This window comes from Triticum aestivum, chromosome 2B (genome assembly GCF_018294505.1).
Source record: "Triticum aestivum cultivar Chinese Spring chromosome 2B, IWGSC CS RefSeq v2.1, whole genome shotgun sequence".
NCBI classification, from domain to species: Eukaryota; Viridiplantae; Streptophyta; class Magnoliopsida; order Poales; family Poaceae; genus Triticum; species Triticum aestivum.
The window spans coordinates 20090159-20111000 of NC_057798.1; the positions used below are offsets into that span (position 1 = coordinate 20090159).

The following is a 20842-nucleotide window of genomic DNA, read 5'->3' on the forward strand; positions in this document are numbered from 1 at the left end:
TTTTTTGAAACCCTAGCCTATAAAGTACTCCCTCCATTCCCTTATACAAGGCCTTGAACTCAAATTACAGATACCTAGGTAAAATTTAATGACTACTTTGAAGCCAACTTTTCTTCTTGTTATCTGGGATCATAAATACGCCCGCATGCATGCATGGAAGGAATGAGAAGGAAGTAGCACAGTGTCATTATGACTACATGCATGCAAGTATTAAACAAGTTGCTAGTACAAGAAAACATCATTAAAGTTTGCCTCGGTTACTGTTAGTGGCCTTGTATAGATCCAAATGTATTTTTTATTGTAGTTTTATGCTATTTACTCATTGAATTTGAATCTACTTCCAACAGGGCGTCAAGTGTCCGAAAACCTGTACGACAAGGCGATCAAATGAATATGATGCACCTTGGCTTAAGCATGTACGGTTTGAATTCCATATAGTGTTGTTCGGACAAAAAAGTATATCAACTCTGATTTGAAGTTGGAGACAGGGAGAACAAGTCCGTTGGTAGATTCATTTGACAGTGACGCTTGTAGTTCATTATTTTAAAATGACTGCACACTTTAGGCCACAAACTCGGGATGTGATTGAATTTAGGTCAGAAACTCCTTTACGTGATTAAGAAAAACCGATTCAAGATGGGGAAAAACGTCCATGTGGCTGCCACGTTGGCATACCTTGCACCGCTCATATTGGATTAATATTTACAGGGAGCTTTTTTGTGAACTCATCCCCTCCAATATAAAGAGGCACTCTCTCGCTATCGTCATTTACAAATATTAAGGCATCGGTGCAATTAACGGGGCTCAAACGCACGCCCTTGGGACTGAACCAACAGTCGTTGACCACTGGAATACTAAGTGTTTTGTGGCAATCATCAGAATCACCTCTTAAAGAGCAATATTTTGAGTTAACAAATTAGTGAAGCATTTCACTACTCAAAAATCTGATGCAGAAGCTTAATTAAGAAAATCCTGACGTCGAGTAGATGCTGGGCACAACTGTCAATCGATCCACTACTTTTTTGCCTGCGCCATGCCACCATCAACAGCATTATCCTCCTCGTACCAACGGCCAGGGCAGGTGTCGTCAGTTGCCACGCATCATGTGCTGACCTCCACAACCCGTTGGCGCTCCAAGTCCAAGGCAAACATTGTATGCATTTTGCGCTTCATTAAAAGAAACTACAAATAGTTTGTAGTGAAGAAAGTCATCTACAACTCCGGTTTTCAGACCTGTTAAACATAATGTGCGTGACGTGAACGACAACGTGACAGAAGGATGCGTGGAGACCAAACATTGAGCCGCACAAGATAGATAGGTTGTTAGACTTGATAGTTATCTCATGTAAACCGAATGTATCTATCTCCTCTATGTCTTGTTGTCAAGTTTGTAATCTCAACAAACATGTATGCATATCCAGGGACCAACTCCTGGATATTTAACACGCACGCGTCACCCTCGGTAGGGTACAACGTTTCTAGCTGTTCCACAAAACCAACCTACGATATAGGGTTTCCACAAAACCAACCTACCACGACAAGTTTAGAATCATGTGCATTTAGTATAGCGTGCGGGCAGTGATGCATTTCAAAATCACCGGCCAGGGCACACAACATCGTGCAGTGGTAATGTTCAGTTTTTTTTTTTTGGAAATGAAGGCATACCCCTGGCCTCTGCATCATGATGATGCATACGGCCCTCTTATTAAAAATCCAGAAAGTATCGTCATAAAGATCTTACAGCTCGCAAACGGAGCACAACAAAATAAATAAACCGAAAAATTACACGCGAGCAAAAACAACCGGTACGGTAATAATAAGGATAAGCTCTCTAGACTCCTATCCTGTTATATGAACGCCATCCGAACCGGTTGAATATAACCCGAGCCACCATCTTCCATTGGTTGCACCCAGTAACCAAAGGTTTCCTGGAGTCCATATGAATGAGTAAGGACCACGTACGGATCCAAGCTGAAGCTCTGAAGATAACCTGCAAAACAGTTAAGTTGTGTTGTCTGTTAAAGATCATATCATTTCTGCAGTTCCATACGCACATATTCCAATCCCAATAAGAGCTGCCGTGATCTGTTCCACCCCAGCTAACCACGTCCCAAACAAAGACGCAATATCTACTGGAGGATTGATATTGAAAGTTATATGAATCGTTCTCCAAAGTAACTTGGCAAGTGGGCATTCAAGAAATAAATGTTGTATTGTTTCATCCTGAGCACAAAAACAACACCGCGAATTGCCTACCCATCACCTCTTAAGTAAGTTGTCCTTTGTGAGTATTACTTGCTTGTGGACAAACCACATAAAAATTTTAATCCATAAAGGAACCTTAACCTTCCAAATATGAAGTGACCTTGAGAGTGGGCCAGAATTAATCAGATCCGTATAAAAAGATTTCAACGTATATATCCCATTTTTAGTTAACTTTCATTGTGTTGTGTCCGGCAGGTCGGAGAGTCGAACTTCAATCAATCTCCGAACCAAGTGCATCCAAGTTGTCCATCGCTCGCCCACCAACGTTCGTCTGAACTGGATGTTCAAGGGAATAGTTTCAAGGACAGTGCCTACTGTGACACCCGGATAATCAAGCTACAGTAACCTCTGCTAATAACGCCACGTCACCTCCGTTATTGTCGCTAATCTCACTTCGAAACCGATTCAAATTCAAATTTAAAATATTGACAAACAATAAAAGTTTTCAAACAATAAAATAAAAATGTTCGGTTAGTGCCAAATATTACATAGGTAATTGTTGTGAAGAAAACACATATTTAGAAAATGCTAAGATGCCTTAAATTAAATAAAACAGAAAAGGGAAATAAATAAAATGAAAAAAAATATATAAAAAAAGCAAGCAGAAAACAAAACAGAAAAAAAAGAAACCCCAAAACCCCCGGGCCAACCAACCCAGCTAGCCAACCGGCCGGCCCAGTCGGCCAGCCCACCCCGGCCGGCCCACCTCTCCCCGCATAACCCCCCCCCCCACCACCACCCGCAAACCCTAGTCCCGATTCCCCACTCCTCTCGCTCCCTCCCCCACTCCCCGATCCCCTTCTGGATCGGGCAACCACCTCAACGCCCGACGCCTTCTGCCTTCCCCGGCGCTCCGCCGTTGCCAGGCACTCGCCGACCCCCCCCCCCCCACCTGCACCGCCGCGTCGCCTCACCTCATCCCCGCCAGCCTCCCCGGGCCTCGTTGCCCCATCGACGCTCGTCGTCCCCGCCGGCAACCGCCCCCGACGCCGCCCGGATCGACCGTCGCCGCCGAACAGGACCACCTCGCCGGACTGCCTCCCGCTCCGTCGTGTCGTCCCCGTCGGCCTCCCCGAACCTCCCCGCGCCCACTGCCCAGACCCCACGACCCGTGGTGAGGCCCCTCCTCCTCCCTTCCCCGCATCGCCGCGCCTCTGCTCCCCCCTGTCGGACGCCATCCGTCGCGCCCGACCGCGCCGTCGCTCGGGCCAAGCCCCGTTTGCTGCTCCTCCAGCTCATGCGTCGTCGCCTCTCGCCCGTGCGCGCGCCCGACGCCGTGCCCGCGCATGCCCAGGGCGCGCCCCTATCTTGGTTGGCCGCCCTCCTCCGACCCTGGCCGCGGCCATGTGCACCCGCTGCTTCCGCCGCCTCTGCTCGCGTTGTCGCCTCCCTGATACGGCCCCGCGTCGGCGCTCGACGCCGCCCGCGACCGTGCTCAGCTCCGCCCCTCGCATCTTCGCCACGGGACGCCGAGTGCTGGCCGCGTCGCCTCGGGTCCGTCCCGACGGGCGGTGCGCCCGCTGCCCGCACGCCCATTCGGGCCACGCCTGTTAGGTCCCGCTAGGCCTATGACAAAGGGGCCCCACCCCTAGAACGGTTTAAAAAAAGGGGGTCAAAAGAATTAAAAAAATAAATAATTAAAATAATTAAAATATTAATTAGTTAATTAATTAAGGAATTAATTAGCTTAATTAATCCTGATTAGATTAACATAATCACCTAGTTTAGTTAATTAATCTGTTAGGTTAGTTAACAGTCAATGACATGCGGGACCCACACGTCAGATTGACCCAGTCAACCCCTATTGACTGTTGACGTCATGGTGACGTCATGATGATGTCAGCGTACGCTATTCTGGATAATGTTTATTTAAATAATTAAATAAATCCTAAAATGTTTTAAATCGTTAAAAATTAATATAAAATAAACCGTAGCTCAGATGGAAAAACTTTCTACATGAAAGTTGCTCAGAACAATGAGACGAATCCGGGTACGCACCCCGTTCGTCCGCTACGCACCCCTAACCTATCGAACTCGCAACTTTCCCCTCCGGCTCCTCTGCCCGAAAACGCGAAACACCGGGAATACTTTCCCGGATGCTTCCCCCTTCACCGGTATCACCTCATACTGCGTTAGGGCACCCCTAGCACCTTTACTTGTCTTGTCATGCACAGTCATGCTTATGTTTGCATTATATTTATTATTTCTTCCCCCTCTTCTCTCCGGTAGACTACGAGACCGACGCTGCTGCTGCCCAGTTCGACTACGGAGTTGACGACCCCTCTCTCTTGCCAGAGCAACCAGGCAAGCCCCCCCTTTGATCACCAGATATCGCCTACTCTTCTCTATACTGCTTGCATTAGAGTAGTGCAGCATGTTACTGCTTTCAGTTAATCCTATACTGCTGCATAGCCTGTCCTTGCTACTACTGTTGTTACCTTTACCTGCTATCCTACTGCTTAGTATAGGATGCTAGTGTTCCATCAGTGACCCTACACTCTTGTCCGTCTGCCATGCTATACTATTGGGCTGTGATCACTTCGGGAGGTGATCACGGGCATATACTATGTACTTTACACTATTACATTACCTGTGATACTGTTCGGAGATGGGGGCAGAAAGGACAGGTGGCTCCATCCCGATAGAGGTGGGCCTGGGTTCCCGACGGCCCCCAACTGTTACTTTGTGGCGGAGCGACAGGGCAGGTTGAGACTACCTGGGTGAGAGGTGGGCCTGGCCCTGTTCGGCGTCCGCGGATACTTAACACGCTTAACGAGATCTTGGTATTTGATCTGAGTTGGGTCGTTGACCTTATACGCACTAACCATCTACGTGGGAGTAGTTATGGGTATCCCGGCGTCGTGGTATCAGCCGAAGCACTTCAGACGTCAGCGACGGAGCGGCGCGCGCCGGATTGGACTGGAACGCCTGCTAGGCTAGGTCTGCTTCCGGCCGCCCTCGCAACGTGCAGGTGTGCTATGGGCGATGGGCCCAGACCCCTGTGCGCTTAGGTTTAGACCGGCGTGCTGGCCTCTCTGTTGTGCCTAGGTGGGGCTGCGACGTGTTGATCTTCCGCCGCCGGGCATGACCCAGGAAAGTGTGTCCGGCCAAATGGGATCAAGCGTGTTGGGTTATGTGGTGCACCCCTGCAGGGAAGTTAAATCTATTCGAATAGTCGTGATCTTCGGTAACAAGACGACTTGGAGTTGTACCTTGACCTTATGACAACTAGAACCGGATACTTAATAAAACACACCCTTCCAAGTGCCAGATACAACCCGGTGGTCGCTCTCTCTCAGGGTTACGAGGGGGGATCGCCGGGTAGGATTATTGCTATGTGATGTTACTTGGAGGACTTCAACCTACTCTCTTCTACCTGTTGCAAGACGGAGGTGACCAGAAGCGTAGTCTTCGATAAGACTAGCTATCCCCCTCTTATTCTGGCATTCTGCAGTTCAGTCCACTGATATGGCCCTTTACACATATATCCATGCATATGTAGTGTAGCTCCTTGCTTGCGAGTACTTTGGATGAGTACTCATGGTTGCCTTGTTCCCCCTTTTCCCCCCTTTCTTTACCCGGTTTCTGCGACCAGACGATGGAGCCCAGGAGCCAGACGCCACCGTCAATGACGACTACTACACTGGTGGTGCCTACTACTACGTGCAGCCCGCTGACGACGACCAGGAGTAGTTAGGAGGATCCCAGGCAGGAGGTCTGCGCCTCTTTCGATCTGTATCCCAGTTTGTGCTAGCCTTCTTAAGGCAAACTTGTTTAACTTATGTCTGTACTCAGATATTGTTGCTTCCACTGACTCGTCTATGATAGAGCACTTGTATTCGAGCCCTCGAGGCCCCTAGCTTGTATTATGATGCTTGTATGACTTATTTATGTTTTAGAGTTGTGTTGTGATATCTTCCCGTGAGTCCCTGATCTTGATCGTACACGTTTGCGTGCATGATTAGAGTACGATTGAATCGGGGGCGTCACAAGTTGGTATCAGAGCCGACTGCCTGTAGGATCCCCCTTCCACACTCCTTGGCCGAAGTCGAGTCTAGGCATTGCAAAAACTTTTACTAACATGGCTGTGCGGCCCATGGGCCCACGTCGCCATTGGGTGGTACTAGGATCTTTTACTCCTCGACCTTTACTCTGGGACTCTGATCTCTCTTCTATTCGGGTTAAATGAATTTTGCTAAATCTAACATTAGGATCTCGTTATCACTTTCACAAGGAGAGCCCCTTATTACTGATGATCGTCTGCTGCACGTGAAGACCCTGAAGATACTTTCCGCTGTTAACCCGAGAACTTGTGTTCATCGCGTTTGCAATTCCCCTTCCACCGTCAACCCTTATGGATAACTACTTACAGTTGTTATTCTTATATCATCCCCAGTTGGTCTTGTTATTACAAGATACCCCGAAACACTCGTCGTTGTTTCGATAATCCTTTAAGCTTACTGCCTTGCTGTTCCTTGCCACCTGAATACCCCTATGGATAATTTCTCGCCCTTATCGAGTATCCGTTCATCCCCAGTTGTTCATGTGGTTCACATTGGTCTTCGAAATACTATTTGATCCTCCAAAAATCCTTAATAGCTTATTGCTCTGCAATACTTGTCTGCTTGCATTATGGATGCTTTCCATATGTCTGGCAATATTCGTTAGTATCCTTAGGCACCGTCATTTTGATCCTATTGATTCAACATGAGTGTGAATGCACGCAATCATCAGTTGATCCTTTTAAATTATCTCTCCGGCTCAGACGTCTTTCAAACATGAGCTGGTTCTCGACCAAACTATCTGTCGTCGATTGTGCCTCTGGTATATTCAATTGATACGTCCTTGATCAGAACGTCTGCTTCTGATCCTTTGTTTTGGAAATCACAATTCCTTTGCATTTAAGCTTTGAATTATTCAGATGATTCCATAACCTGTTGCATTTTCATTCCTTCCTCTTCTGGTTGAGTATCGATACTCACATCAGATCCTTTGTGGACCATCAAGTCCTGTGTTGGATTGTTATCCGACAGTGTCCTTCACATTTGATCACTTTGTGAGTTCTTCCCCTGATACATAATGCCCTTGTTAAGTTGTATCCTCTGCTTGGCCAACCATGCTCTGCTTTCGGGCTTGTGTTATTTACTCTTGAAACTTGTGGTATATGTTTCTAAGAAGCCCCTATGGGTTGAACATATTCCTTCTCTAAACCGTGTGAACCCGAAAGTTTTCACGAGTCATACTCTTCTGGTGCTTCGCTAGATAAAATTTCAACACTGCAACTTCATCGAATGTGAGAAGTGAATGAAAGGTTATGCATTGGAGAAGTGGGAGTCGACCTTGAACTTGTGTTCATGCCCATGGACACGATGTAGATCTTATCATTAAAGCTTCCCTTAAATTAATTATTCCTTTGGTATAAGTTCATCTTATATCTGGGATCTGGCCTTTTGCAATCGTGGTTCCGACCATGTTCTCTTTTAAATACCATTTCTCGTGCAAGGTTAAGCACTTGACTTCTATAGAGCAATACCCCAGTCCAACCTCTACTTTGATCTATCATCGAGTATTACCCCCCTGGTATCTCGAGATTATCATGGAACTGCATAACATCTTATGAGTTCTTCATCAAGTGCTACATTCCCACTGATTCCAATTTTTCACGGGCTCTAAGTTATTAAACACTCGAAGACACCAATAACTGAACCGAGTCCGCACTACGGTTCAACAACTCTCCAGTAAGCTTCCATAAGTACGAGTTTGTACCCGATCACGCCATTCCTAGCCTCTTTGGCTATATCATTGTCTTGATGATTTCAAACTGTGCTACCTGGTCCTTATTCCGGGAGCACTAGTTTCGACGATGAGCTAAGCTTACGTCGATCTTCCTCGTCATACCATTTCTCCTTGACAAACAAACTTGATTTCGAGTTTGTGTCGTACCCACGATTTCAATAACCTTTTGCTTCATCATTCCTTTGACTTGATGTCATCGCCAATTGATTACATCTTCATGAATTCTCTCGACAAATTGTCGTGATCATCATCAACATTTTGACTCCTCCTAGGTTCCCAATGGAAGTCATGATGAGAAATACCAGCCTTGCCCTCGATGATTTGTGTTATCATCGACGACATTCTTGCATTTCCGCAACACAAAACTTGTTCTAGTTTTGCGTTGTAACTTGAGTTCCTTTCTATCCAACTTATGTTATGATTCTACCGCGGAGTATTACCATCTTTGATGTCAAGAATGTTGTGAGGATTGCTCCACCTCTTCAGAATTCTTGCTATAATGATACTTCTTGCCATATCTGTTCATTCCTTGGTCCCCATGTTGTTTCTAACCGGAGAACCGACAATTGAACTATGATGTGCGATTTCAAAACTTCTAGCAACCCTGTTGCTTTAAAGTCAATGGCCGATAGATTCATTCTGAGTCTTTTGGTTATCGAGTCACCATTCTAACATTGATCATGCTACCTAAACCCATACTTCGGGTGCATCTTTCAACCAATGTTTAATTGTGTATGTTTCCCTCGAGCATACATCATTATATCATTTGATCTGACGAATGTTGTCTCCTTGTTCCCATAATTGAGGAAATCCATCTTTTGGAAATCTTGTTGAATTGCCGCTGAGTCCATCAGCCGCCTCCTCATCCTCTCCTTGGTTTACTGATGAACTCTTGTTTTGGAACTCACTTTCATAGTTCATCTTCCGAGAATCTTATCATGTCATCTCAACAATTTGTGTTGCACCTTTCTTCTCCGGCATCCTGAGTCTGAGGTATCTCGACAGCAATCAGATCTGAATCTCGGTCAGATATGATGGTTGGAACATATTTGCAAGAGTTATAACATTGGTCCTTATATGACCCGGTAAGGTGATGTCATGCCTAGCACACCTGGCCGGAGGACCTATCATTACAATTTCTTTTGCAAGGATAACCATTCTTCCTGGAGAAAATTGTAAGACTTATTCTATAAGTTGTTCCTGATGGATCCTTTGAGTTTCCAAAGTCTGATCTTCACCTGATGACCATGTCAGTGCTATCTCGAAGCATGTCGGTTGTACTCTAATTTTCAACAAGAACATTTGAAGCCCAATGCTAAATGTTTCCTTCTCAATTATCCAAACACCGTTGTATGGGTAACATCATGAAATTCTCTCCCGTCACCTAGAGGATTTTCTACGGTATATCCTATTGTGGATATCATGCTCTGCTTGTCCTTGGGAAGGATATACCCCCTGAAATATGTGTTTAAACATATTTTTCCTTTCCATTGTTCTGTTTAACCTAATGATCACATTTTCCTTTCCATTGGTCTGTTTGACCTTTCTTCTGATCTATATAATCTAAGCAGTAATAATTCACTGCTTATGTAAACACCTCGATGTACAACTCTGTCAGTGAGACCCCGTTTCTACTGTTGATGACATTCCGGTAGCCACCGATGGACGAGAACTTTGCCTATTGGTCCGCCTCGTGCAACGAGAAGGAAAATGGTTCTCTTCGTCCCTCGCCCTTGGTACCAACGTTGTTGCCGACATGAGCGACAGACTACCCTCTGACATGCCTTGCTTACATGATCGTGCAAGATGTCACCGACCTTCCAACTTTTAACCACCTGGTGGGCCCATAACCCACAGGTCCCAGGATCGAAACCTGACTCTCCTGTACATCCCTGTTTCGAAGTTATCCCTCGTGCTTCGTTTCGTATGTAATTCGCGAGCCACCTTCCTAGTGATCTATTCGGGTATCAGACACAAAACTTATTGCCATTGCTCTGGACCCCTTTTACCCTTTGTTTCAGGCACCGAACGATTGCCTGCTCGCTCGAAACTTCTCATGATACCTCCTTCCCTTGCTCTCGATATTTTCTAAGGTTTCAATTCGAGAGTTACTTTCCGCCACCTTCCCTGATGTTATCTACCAGATAGTCGACCTTGCAGAGGTCCGTTCTCTCGGAATACCCCCTTTATTCTTTCATAAGTACGACGGAGATCCCGAAGAAAGGATGACGACTTGATCATGATGACCTGGAGCAGAGAAATAAAGACATCAACGAAGAGGATCAACTACTTCAGGGAGAGCAGACATGAATGAGAAGATCCGTTAGAATATCGTAACCAAATCTTTCCCCTTGCTCTACCTCTTAAATCTCGGGACGAGATTTCTTGTAGTGGAGGAGAATTGTGACACCCGGATAATCAAGCTACAGTAACCTCTGCTAATAACGCCACATCACATCCGTTATTGTCGCTAATCTCGCGTAGAAACCGATTCAAATTCAAATTTAAAATATTGACAAACAATAAAAGTTTTCAAACAATAAAATAAAAATGTTCGGTTAGTGCCAAATATTACATAGGTAATTGTTGTGAAGAAAACACATATTTAGAAAATGCTAAGATGCCTTAAATTAAATAAAACAGAAAAGGGAAATAAATAAAATGAAAAAAAATATTAAAAAAAGCAAGCAGAAAACAAAACAGAAAAAAAAGAAACCCCCAAACCCCCGGGCCAACCGACCCAGCTAGCCAACCGGCCGGCCCAGTCGGCCAGCCCACCCCGGCCGGCCCACCTCTCCTCGCATAACCCCCCCACCACCCGCAAACCCTAGCCCCGATTCCCCACTCCTCTCGCTCCCTCCCCCACTCCCCGATCACCTTCTGGATCGGCCAACCACCTCAACGCCCGACGCCCTCTGCCTTCCCCGGCGCTCCGCCGTTGCCAGGCACTCGCCGACCCCCTCACCTGCACCGCCTCGTCGCCTCACCTCATCCCCGCCAGCCTCCCCGGGCCTCGTCGCCCCATCGACGCTCGTCGTCCCCGGCGGCAACCGCCCCCGACGCCGCCCGGATCGACCGTCGCCGCCGAACAGGACCACCTCGCCGGACTGCCTCCCGCTCCGCCGTGTCGTCCCCGTCGGTCTCCCCGAACCTCCCCGCGCCCACTGCCCAGACCCCACGACCCGTGGTGCGGCCCCTCCTTCTCTCTTCCCCGCATCGCCGCGCCTCTGCTCCCCCCTGTCGGACGCCATCCGTCGCGCCCGACCGCGCCATCGCTCGGGCCAAGCCCCGTTTGCTACTCCTCCAGCTCATGCGTCGTCGCCTCTCGCCCGTGCGCGCGCCCGACGCCGTGCCCGCGCGTGCCCAGGGCGCGCCCCTATCTTGGTTGGCCGCCCTCCTCCGACCCTGTCCGCGGCCATGTGCACCCGCTGCTCCCGCCGCCTCTGCTCGCGTTGTCGCCTCCCTGATACGGCCCCGCGTCGGCGCTCGACGCCGCTTGCGACCGTGCTCTGCTCCGCCCCGCGCATCTTCGCCGCGGGACGGCGAGTGCCCACCGCGTCGCCTCGGGTCCGTCCCGACGGGCGGTGCGCCCGCTGCCCGCACGCCCATTCGGGTCACGCCTGTTAGGTCCCGCTGGGCCTATGACAAAGGGGCCCCACCCCTAGAACGGTTTAAAAAAAAGGAGGATAATAAGAATTAGAAAAATAAATAATTAAAATAACTAAAATATTAATTAGTTAATTAATTAAGGAATTAATTAGCTTAATTAATCCTGATTAGATTAACCTAATCACCTACTTTAGTTAATTAATCTGTTAGGTTAGTTAACAGTCAATGACATGCGGGACCCACACGTCAGATTGACCCAGTCAACCCCTGTTGACTGCTGACGTCATGGTGACGTCATGATGATGTCAGCGTACGCTATTCTGGATAATGTTTATTTAAATAATTAAATAAATACTAAAATGTTTTAAATCTTTAAAAATTAATATAAAATAAACCGTAGCTCAGATGGAAAAACTTTCTACATGAAAGTTGCTCAGAACGACGAGACGAATCCGGGTACGCATCCCGTTCGTCCGCTACGCACCCCTAACCTATCAAACTCGCAACTTTCCCCCTCCGACTCCTCTGCCCGAAAACCCGAAACACCGGGAATACTTTCCCGGATGCTTCCCCCCTTCACCGGTATCACCTCATACTGCGTTAGGGCACCCCTAGCACCGTTACTTGTCTTGTCATGCACAGTCATGCTTATGTTTGCATTATATTTATTGTTTCTTCCCCCTCTTCTCTCCGGTAGACTACGAGACCGACGCTGCTGCTGCCCAGTTCGACTACGGAGTTGACGACCCCTCTCTCTTGCCAGAGCAACCAGGCAAGCCCCCCCTTTGATCACCAGATATCGCCTACTCTTCTCTATACTGCTTGCATTAGAGTAGTGCAGCATGTTACTACTTTCAGTTAATCCTATACTACTGCATAGCCTGTCCTTGCTACTACTGTTGTTACCTTTACCTGCTATCCTACTGCTTAGTATAGGATGCTAGTGTTCCATCAGTGACCCTACACTCTTGTCAGTCTGCCATGCTATACTATTGGGCTGTGATCACTTCGGGAGGTGATCACGGGCATATACTATGTACTTTACAATATTACATTACCTGTGATACTGTTCGGAGATGGGGGCTGAAAGGACAGGTGGCTCCATCCCGGTAGAGGTGGGCCTGGGTTCCCGACGGCCCCCGACTGTTACTTTGTGGCGGAGCGACAGGGCAGGTTGAGACTAGCTGGGTGAGAGGTGGGCCTGGCCCTGTTCGGCGTCCGCGGATACTTAACACGCTTAACGAGATCTTGGTATTTGATCTGAGTTGGGTCGTTGACCTTATACGCACTAACCATCTACGTGGGAGTAGTTATGGGTATCCCGGCGTCGTGGTATCAGCCGAAGCACTTCAGACGTCAGCGACGGAGCGGCGCGCGCCGGATTGGAATGGAACGCCTGCTAGGCTAGGTCTGCTTCCGGCCGCCCTCGCAACATGCAGGTGTGCTATGGGCGATGGGCCCAGACCCCTGTGCGCTTAGGTTTAGACCGGCGTGCTGGCCTCTCTGTTGTGCCTAGGTGGGGCTGCGACGTGTTGATCTTCCGCGGCCGGGCATGACCCAGGAAAGTGTGTCCGGCCAAATGGGATCAAGCGTGTTGGGTTATGTGGTGCACCCCTGCAGGGAAGTTAAATCTATTCGAATAGCCGTGATCTTCGGTAACAGGACGACTTGGAGTTGTACCTTGACCTTATGACAACTAGAACCGGATACTTAATAAAACACACCCTTCCAAGTGCCAGATACAACCCGATGGTCGCTCTCTCTCAGGGTTACGAGGGGGGATCGCCGGGTAGGATTATTGCTATGTGATGTTACTTGGAGGACTTCAACCTACCCTCTTCTACCTGTTGCAAGACGGAGGTGACCAGAAGCGTAGTCTTCGATAAGACTAGCTATCCCCCTCTTATTCTGGCATTCTGCAGTTCAGTCCACTGATATGGCCCTTTACACATATATCCATGCATATGTAGTGTAGCTCCTTGCTTGCGAGTACTTTGGATGAGTACTCACGGTTGCCTTGTTCCCCCTTTCCCCCCCTTTATTTACCCGTTTGCTGCGACCAGACGATGGAGCCCAGGAGCCAGACGCCACCGTCAATGACGACTACTACACTGGAGGTGCCTACTACTACGTGCAACCCGCTGACGATGACCAGGAGTAGTTAGGATGATCCCAGGCATGAGGCATGCGCCTCTTTCGATCTGTATCCCAGTTTGTGCTAGCCTTCTTAAGGAAAACTTGTTTAACTTATGTCTTTACTAAGATATTGTTGCTTCCGCTGACTTGTCTTTGATCGAGCACTTGTATTCGAGCCCTCGAGGCCCCTGGCTTGTATTATGATGCTTGTATGACTTATTTATGTTTTAGAGTTGTGTTGTGATATCTTCCCGTGAGTCCCTGATCTTGATCGTACACGTTTGCGTGCATGATTAGTGTACGATTGAATCGGGGGCGTCACACCTACATAATCCTCCTTACGGTGCACAATATTATATAGGTAGGATATTGTAAGGCCAGAGGCGTCTCTCCTAACCATGTATCCTCCCAAAATCTTGTTGACATCCCATTGCCAACCAAGAATTTGACCCTACGAAAGAACATGTCCTCCGTTCTCATGAGTCCCTTCCAGAACAGCGAATCAGTCGGTCTGATGGTAACCTGGGCTAGCGTTTTTGAGTGCAAATACTTATTTTGCAGGATTTGAGACCACATGCCCTCCGGCTCTGTCTCTAACCTGTACAACCATTTGCTCATAAGGCATTTATTCTTAATTTTCAAATTCTCAATACCGAACCCCCCTTGGTTTTAGGTCGACAAAGGATATCCCATCGCGCGAGACGGTCTTTCCTCTTGGCCTCATGAGACTGCCAAAAGAAACGAGATCTAAAGAAATCAAGTCGCTTTCGAACCCCGAATTTTGAAAAACGAAAGTAGAAACATTGGCATGCTAGTCAGTACTGAGTTAATCAGAACTAGCCGACCTCCATATGACATCAGCTTGCCCTTCCAGCAGCTGAGTTTTTTTTTTCAATTCGTTCTTCAATACATTTCCATTCTTTATTGGATAGCTTACGATGATGAATCGGAATACCCAAATAACTAAAAGGTAAAGCACCTAATTCGCATCCAAACAATTGTCTGTAGGTATGTTCCTCGTCTTTGGCCTTCCCAAAACAGAACACCTCGCTCTTATGAAAATTAATTTTTATGCCAGACAATTATTCAAATAGACACAAAATAAAGTTCATGTTACGTGCCTTAGCCATGTCATATTCCATGAATAAAATAGTGTTATCAACATATTGTAGAATGGACACCCCTCCATCAACTAGATGAGGAACTAGACCCTCTACATGTCCATGCTGCTTAGCTCTGCCAATAATGACGGCCAACATATCTGCCACAGTATTGAACAGAAGAGGTGACATGGAATCCCCTTGTCTCATTCCCTTATGCGTCTGGAAGTAGTGGTAATGTTCAGTTACATGATGGCACTTATCAAGGCGTTGAATGCACATGGTACAATGTTCGTTGATTCCTCTAATCACATAGATCAGAGTCATCCCACTGTAACTTTTATAATAATATAATAGTTTTGTGGCTCCATCACCATATGGGTGGAGACCCCGGCGCTGTCTTGGCTAGGATGCTAGAGGCTCTAGGGAAGTGAGATGAGAGTGTAATCTTTTTTTTTGAACACAGTACGGATGCAAGCGCTCATATACACGCGCATACACTAACCCCTATAAATGCGCACACACATTCTACTCCTATGAGTCACTCTCTTAGCATTACAAACTGTTCGAGCGACGTTGATATCGTCTATACTATGAGGACGCGGAGCCAATTCATAATCAAAAGTCAGAGATAACAACATTCGCATCTAACCTGGTGGAATAGTAATGTTTGGTGTAGTCCCTGACGAGGGTCTCTCTATACAATGGTGGGTTCTCATCGGACAACAGCTCCTTGATCGGACCATACATCCTCATTGAGGCTGGGTGGAAATGCGTGCTGAAGAAGGACTTCATCAACACCTTCGGCGCAGCGTTCCTCGCTATATACCACTCTATGTTCCACACTCCTGAATCTCGTTAGAGATGAGCTGAACATTTCTTAACAAAAAAACCAAAAATTCAAAATGATCAAGCACGACACACATGTGTTTAACATATAATTAAGGATTAGATGAATCACAAAGTAGATACCTGAGATCACCGATGTTCATGATGAATGCTCGGGTGTTGGCGTCACGTCTACCCACCGGTTCTCAAAGAGGATTTGCAGGCCTCCGATTTCATCTTGGAGAAATATGGTAAGGTTGCCGGAGTCTGAATGCCAGCTTGTCGCGATTGCTAGTTTAGGCTGCGAGCAGGGAGAGTAATAGTGACATAGTATGATTTATCCTTCGTTGCACTCTATATCAGTCAGGTAGCTTGCTTTGAGCCAAGAGCTATTCGGAACAGCTCAAAAAGTGCCCCCCAAATTCTTCACTTGCTCGGTATATCCAAACAGATCATCACTAGAGAACAACACAAAGAACAGATGATCTCTCTCATTAATAAAACAGAGAATGTTCAAGAAAACACAGTAATCCTGGTGTACAGAGAATGAGTACTAATAAACAACTAAATCTCTTTAATCCTACATGTGTGCATCAGGAAGTAATTTCATTTCACAAGTTAGCTCTTGTCGATAAATAAGTAACGAAAAAACATAGGTGGAACCACTGCCATCGTGAAAATCATCATAGTAGTAACTGTAGATCACTCCAATTCTAAGAAGAGAGAGAAAGAAGTTGCATCTGTTTCGTCAGCTGCAGGATTAGAGTTTTTTTTTTTTGCGAGTAGCTGCAGGATCAGAGTTTTTAAAACTGTAAAACTTAGAATTGTGTTTTACTCAAACAAGCTATCAAAAATTAAGAGTTGTGTTGTTCTGAGTGACAGTTATTTTCTGAAGCGGGATTACATGTTTGTCAGAAAATAATTAAATTCCAGTAGCTTTTATGTGCGAAATTCAACTAAACATTGTGCTAATTTTGTGTCAAACTGAGGTCGTTGTGTGTACTAATAGAGTACCTCGAACTAGTGGTTGAGAATTTTCAGGGCTTTCTTTTTGTGTGGTTTGTGACAAACAGAAGGATCTGATACTTTCAAGCACACACAATTTCCTAGTCATGCTTAGCTGCACCTGCACATCACAGGATCGCCTTCTGCACCGGCAGCTGTCTGGCTCCGGCAGGTCGCTGGGGTCGGGGCCCATGCTCTGCTCTGGGTCAGGCGGGTCCGGGGCGGGGGCAATGAGGCCAGAGACGGCTTGCTCTGCTCTGGGTCCCTTCTCAGCTCTGCTCCTCCTCTGCAATTTCCCTGGTCGTCAAGCTAATGTGTACTTCGCTGTCAACTTACACAAAATAATCAAACTTTGACCGACTGCTAATATTGATATTTCAAAAAGCAAAACTGTTCCAGACTTTAGCCTGCTACTCTTGTCTTGGTACTTAAAGATTGAAAACCAAACAAATTTGTCCCTCGAAACTGTATGATGGATGATTGCCAGTAATATTACAACCCAGCCGGAAAAAAAAAGAACAACAGGCCGGATAGATGATAGGTGACAATACTAAAAAAACCACGAAACTTTGGCTAAAAATATCAAGCCATGTATAGGTTGGACCCTCCTCCTTTTTCCAGGCTTGGGACCGGCTATGAATAATATTAAGCGTAAGCTTAAAATTATTTGCATAGGCGGAGTTCCCCCACCTCCCTCACCCCTCAAAATCCGAGCACCTATACATATTTTTTGATTTTTTTTATCTTGGGCCAACATGCCTCTAGACACTAGAAAGTAAACACAATCTTTTTTTTAATCTTTTTTTGGCTAAAATGGACACAAGATATTTTTATAAATAAATAAGCAAACTAAAAAGCATAGTAGTAAATATATTCACTCATTTTTTTGTTGGAGAAAATAAGTTGATCTTGAATGAGAAACAATAAACACACACATTAAACTATGAAATGCATTTTTTTTGTTTTTTATATACTCCCTCCCCATTTTTTTTTGCTTAAGCCTAGAAAGAAACTCAACTACTAGTAGCAGCGAGTGAATACTTTAAAAAAATCATTTATTTTTCTCTTTTTTTTTCTTTCTCTCTGAGCCAAGAAATAAGCTCACGGAGGAGTGACGAGTCTTTGGTCGATGCTGCATCCGCCGATACGCATATGTTTTGCAGATGTGTGTATCCACTAAACAATGGCACACGATTAAAAAAAAGTAGTGTCAGAAGGTATAACATGGCTATATGAATAAGTGTGGGAAAGAAAATCTATATGTACTACACAGTTTGCAGCCTTTAAATTATTTTCCATTGAACGGGAAACCAAACTTTATCTAACCTGCCACTAGTAGAAAAAGGACCTAATATGAGACACATTAGTGCCGGTTTAGTTTTGAGCCGGCACTAATGTGTCCATTAGTGTCGGTTCCAACGGCTAGCCGGCCGTTCTCATTAGTACCGGTTCGTGGCGAACCTATAGTACCGGTTCGTGCCACGAACCGGTACTAAAGAGGGTGGTGGCAGGGTGTTGTCAGTCTGGGGCCCGTCCAGCACCTTTAGTACCGGTTCGTGGCACGAACCGGTATTAAAGGTCGACGTACATAAACCCTTCGTCCCCCCCGAGCCACTCTGTTCTTCCCCTTTCCCCTCACTTCCTCTGTTCTTCTCCCTCTCTCCTCGAGCTCCTCACAAATTTTGCCCAAAATTTGTCAAGATTTGAAGGCCCCCATCCATTCAAATGATCACAAAGGTTAGCAACTTTGTCCTTTCAACTCTCATTGCTAGATTAGCTCTTCCAATGCTTTGTATAGTGATTAATTTGGGAGCAATAATTATGTTTGCTAGTATTTGATTTATATGCAATTTGAGCACAAAAATAACACTTAGTTTGCATATGTAGGTGTGGTTTACTTAGTGCCTTCTAAATCTCCGTCGTAACCACCGTCGATCGCCCGCACCGTCCCGTCGCCGGCACCACCTTCTGGTGAGGCTCTTGTTCACGAATGTTTCACATTACCAAATGGATGTTTATGTGATTTGGATATATAGTTACTCGTATAATTAATTATCTTACCCGTACATTGTTTGTTATACATAGTGCCATGGTTTTGATATCCGTCCCCGTCGGCCCTCGTCCTTGTTATGATTCGGATGTGGTATATTCTCTTTTGAAACTAGTTGTTGCATTTCGTGTTTATGACAAATTATGCCCATCAAGTTGACATAGATATTTTTATCTAGGAGGTATGTGAACCGGAAATTCCAACCGACCCTATTGTCGAGAGGTTAAATTTAGTTGAAAGAGAAAACGAGTATTTGAAAGAAAAATTGAAAAGAATTGAGGGGGAGAAGATGGAATTGGAGTTGCATGTTGCCGATGTCGTCGATGATCACAAGATCAAGATGGAGAAAATGAGGTTGAAGATTAGAAAGATTAGAAAATATGACATTGATAGTGTGGCTTGGTATCATTATGATGTTGGATCAATTGTTACCTTAATTGCGATCTTCATCGCACTTGTTGTTGCATTTAAATTCTTTAGCTAGAGAGTTGTTTGTATGTTGCATTTAATTAAGTGTTGTATATGAACTTTATGTATGAACTTTATGTATGAACTTGTATTAATTTGGTCTATTCGGTGTTGTGTAATGAAGATGAGCCGACAATGGATGTATGATGACAGATGCTCTCCCGAGTTCATTAATGGCGTGCATACTTTTCTGCCACTGAGGCAAACAAGCGGGCGGATGGTTTTATGCCTTGTCCATGTGCTGGCTGTAAGAATGGTCACAGTTACTCTACGTCAAGAACCATTCACGTCCACCTATTTGAGTCCGGTTTCATGCCCCACTATAATGTTTGGACCAAACACGGAGAAATAGGGGTTATGATGGAAGAAAATGAAGAAGAAGAGGACGACGACGGCTATCCTGGCCATGGGTTCCCTGAATACGATGATACAACAATGGGGGAAGAAGTTGAGCCAACAATGCAGAAAGAAGCTGAAGAAGAGGCATCAGATGAGCCCGCAGATGATCTAGGTCGGGCCATTGCCGATGCAAAGAGAAACTGCGCAAGTGATCTGGAGAGGACGAAGTTGCAGCGCATGTTAGAGGATCACAAGAAATTGTTGTACCCGAATTGCGAAGCTGACAAAAAAAAGTTGGGCACCACACTTGAATTGCTGCAATGGAAGGCAGAGAATGGTGTATCTGACAAGGGAGTTGGAAAGTTGCTGGTAATGATAAAGAATATGCTTTCAAAGGACAACGAATTGCCCGAGAGTACGTATGAAGCAAAGAAGGCTGTCTGGCCTCTAGGGTTAGAGGTGCAAAAGATACATGCATGCCCGAATGACTGCATCCTCTACCGCGGTGAGTACGAGGATTTGAATGCTTGCCCGGTATGCGGTGCATTGCATTATAAGATCAGTCGCGATGACCCTGGTGATGTCGAGGGTGAGTGCCCCAGGAAGAAGATTCCTGCCAAGGTGATGTGGTATGCTCCTATAATACCACGATTGAAACGTTTGTTCCAAAACAAAGAGCATGCGAAGGTGATGCGGTGGCACGCAGAAGACCGTAAGAAAGATGGAAAGTTGAGAGCACCCGCTGATGGTTCGCAGTGGAGAAAAATCGAGAGAAAGTACTGGGAGGAGTTTGCAGGTGACCCAAGGAATGTATGGTTTGGTCTAAGCGCAGATGGCATTAATCTTTTTGGGGAGCAGAGCAGCAACCATAGCACGTGGCCTGTGACTCTATGTTTGTATAACCTTCCTCCTTGGTTGTGCATGAAGCGGAAGTTCATTATGATGCCAGTGCTCATCCAAGGCCCTAAGCAACCCGGCAACTACATTAATGTGTACCTAAGGCCATTAGTTGAAGAACTCTTACAACTGTGGAATGGAACAGGTGTACGTGCGTGGGATGAGCACATGGGGGAAGAATTTAACCTAAAGGCGTTGTTGTTCGTGACCATCAATGATTGGCCTGCTCTCAGTAACCTTTCAGGACAGACAAACAAGGGATACCGCGGATGCACGCACTATTTGGATGATACCGACAGTATATATTTGAATAGTTGTAAGAAGAATGTGTACCTGGGACATCGTCGAT

At 46.0% G+C, this 20842-nt stretch overlaps 1 pseudogene; it reads right to left on the minus strand.

Annotated features, from left to right (window-relative positions):
- Nucleotides 1-15524: 15524 nt before the first annotated feature.
- LOC123038798 (1-aminocyclopropane-1-carboxylate oxidase homolog 6-like) lies at nucleotides 15525-16932 on the minus strand (annotated as a pseudogene).
- Between the last annotated feature and the right edge of the window lie 3910 nt (nucleotides 16933-20842).